A 3,449-nucleotide genomic window follows, 5' to 3' on the forward strand; every position below is an offset into this window, starting at 1 on the left:
AACCTTAAATACTCAATCCCAATGTATTTCCCACTCTATTTGGGATTGAGCATTACTAACATTCCCCCACTAATGTGAAATCATTCTTCTAAAACTTAAAAATAATCTTTCCATAAGAGCAATAGCGAGATTAGTTGCTTAAGCATAGTGAATGTGTCTTGAACTAGTGCATAGTGATAATAAGCAATCTTTCTGTTAGACAAATGAAACTAGTCTTGAACTTTCTAAAATAGGGGTAAACTCATAACACACAACTAACTCATTCATCCACTTGAGTCCTCGATGTGTAAGATTTATATATATATACACACACAAAAGTATATATTTGACCATCTTACCTCAGGATTTTCATAAGTGTGCTAGAAAAACGGCCCAACATTTTTCATAGAAGGTGGCTAACCCTTCTCACTTACGTTGGTCATTTCATCAGGTTTATCTCGACATAAACCACCCTTAACAAGGTTATGAAATAATTAAGAGCTTATACAATAGCTCAACTTCACAAAAGGTATGGTGACTTTCTTCAAGTTCATTATAAATGAATCACTCAAACTATGGGATAAGAAGTCATTAAGAATAAGTATTCAACCTCTTTAGTCAGTGAATTATATATGCCTTCTCATTAGGATCATCCAAACTTTGGATTTGAATTCATTAAGAGTTTTCCATAAAACTCAACATTTTCTAGCGGTAAGTTCATCTTGTCCTTCTCGGTTAGGACTACCTACTCAACTCTAGGTTATGAACTTATTAAGAATAATATTCAGCCAAAATAAATAAATTCATCAAGTCTTTCTCACTAAAACCACCCAAAACTTGGGCTATGAATTTATTAAGAGCAATTAAGCTCAATCTGGGCATATACATTATTTGTCATAGGGATAGATTGATAAATGTACACTATGAGTCTTTTCGTGGTTTCTTGACCACATTGAACTTAGATAACTAAGTTGGGTATCCACCATGAATTCCTCAACCAATGGACTTTAGATCCACCCTCCTCAACGAATCTAGGACCAGCATCCGGCTTAACCCTTTGGTAAGCGAATCTGCTATATTCCTTTCCGACTTCACACACTCTAAGGAGAGTACTCCATTCCTTATCAAGTGTCTAACAAATTCATGCCTTATGTTAATGTGTATTTTTTTTATCATTGTAATCTTGGTTCTTCACCACACATATTACAGCTTACGAATCACACAATAAGGAAACAAGATGAGTCAGTCTTCCCCACAACGGAATTTCAGCTAATAAATTTCTAAGCCATTCGACTTCTTGCCCAGCTAAGTTAAGAGCTATAAACTCTGACTTCATAGTGGAATGAGCAATACAAGTTTTCTTTGCAGATTTCCATGGGATTACTGCTCCACCCAAAGTAAAAACATACCCGCTCGTAGAGCTTACCTCATCATTGTCAGAAACACAGTTGCGTCACAATATCCTTCCAGCACCGCATGATAGCCAAAAAAATTAAGTTTCCAATCCATTGTACTCTTAAGATACTTGAGTAAACATTTAAAAGAAAATCGGTGCTCACTACTTGGATTATGGGTATATCTACTAAGTCTTCTCACATCATAGGAAATATCAGGCCGAGTATAGTTTATCAAGAACATTAGGCTCCCGATCACTTTAGCATACTCAGTTTGGGAAACGTTACTTCCTTTATTCTTAAAAAGATGTATGCTAGGGTCATAAGGAGTTCGAACAGTGACGACATCAAAACTGTAGAGTTTTTTCAATATTTTTTTTTCAATATAATGTGCTTGACTCAAAGAAAATCCCTTTTCAGTTTTGTAACTTTGACTCCTAAGATTACATCGGCTTCTCCCAAATCTGTCATCTCAAACTTAGTGGACAATAAATCTTTTGTTTTGTTAATAGACTCAATGTTGCTACTGAAAATCAACATGTCATTAACATATAAACTTATGATGACACAATCAACACTAAACATCCTTGAATACACACATGTATCCGAACCATTCACAACAAAAGCAAAACTAAGAATGGTTATGTGAAATATCTCATACCATTATTTAGGAGCTTGCTTGAGGACATAAAGCAACTTTTTAAGACTGCAGACTTTGCCTTCCATGTCAGGCTCCTCAAAACCAAGAGGTTGCTCAATATAAATCTCCTCATCTAAGTCTTTGTTCAGAAATGCAGTCTTTATATCCATTTGATGTACTTGCAACCTATGAATGAAGGCTAAAGCAAATAATGCTTGGATCATTGAGATTTTTGTTATGGGAGAGTAGGTATGAAAAAATTTATACTGAATTTTTTAGTGAACCCTTTGACAACTAGCCTTGCCTTATACCTCTAAATAGAACCATCTGGCCTCAATTTCTTTCGGAAGACCCATTTTTAATGATAGTTCTAAATCCCCTAGGTAAGTCAACCAATTCCCAGGTATGATTAGACATTATCGATTCTAGTTCATCATTAATAGAGTTTTTTTTATAAACTAGCATCAATAAATTGTATAGCTTCCTCATAAGTCTTAGGATCCTCATCTAACAAAAATATTTGAGATATATGATCATAAAGAGAATGAAAATAATTTATCTTAGAAATAAAGGAAGTTATGAAATCTGGTCTAAAAGAGGTTTCAGTTCTTTGTCTTTTACTTATTCTAGGTTCGAATTTAATTTTTTGAGTAGACCTAACATGTATACTAGAAGAAGTGGATGTAATATTTTCTATTTGTGTTTTTCATTCAGTGTAGGTTTCTTTAAGGGAAAAGAGTCTTCAAAGAAAATAGCATCTCTTGACTCACAAACATAATAGTCTTGTAGAAGCATGAATCTGTATGCGACGCTGTTTGTAGCATATCCTATAAACACTGTATCAAAAATTTTAGGTCCGTGACAACTGTCGTTTTGATGTCAAAATAAATCCTTTCTTCTCAATAAATAAATAAATGAAATACGTAGTAAAGAGAAGTAAGGGTCGATCCACAGGGACTTATAAAATTCCAAATTTTCGTCTGATTTGTTTAAACCATGCGTTATACAATAAGTGGGGTATTTTTTGTAGAAAATGATTAAATAATAATAAAAGCATTTTAATGTAAAAAGATTGTAAATTTGAAAACGAATACGGTAAAAACAACCTCAAGCCTCGCTTTGACTCAATTTCCTTCAATCATCGAATTAGATTTTCCCTTCGGGATTCACGTCGGTTACTTTGTCTACAAGGGTAATCCTCGTGACTCTATTTTGTATATCGAATACCCAAGGCAGTCTTTGATTCCGGCTTCAGAAACTGATTTGATCAACATCAATTGTCGTAGATCAATTATCGTTTAATTTCGTGAAGACAAACTCAGATTGTTGCTTCAATAACCACTAATTCCGATCTCATTTCCCTCTTGGCAAAGCTATCTCTCCAAGTGTGTTCCTAGGAAGTCGAATGTGCTTTCAATAAGTCGATCCTTTCTCCC

This window comes from Hibiscus syriacus, unplaced genomic scaffold (genome assembly GCF_006381635.1).
Source record: "Hibiscus syriacus cultivar Baekdansim isolate YM2019G1 unplaced genomic scaffold, ASM638163v2 tig00110962_pilon, whole genome shotgun sequence".
In the NCBI taxonomy this organism is placed as follows: domain Eukaryota; kingdom Viridiplantae; phylum Streptophyta; class Magnoliopsida; order Malvales; family Malvaceae; genus Hibiscus; species Hibiscus syriacus.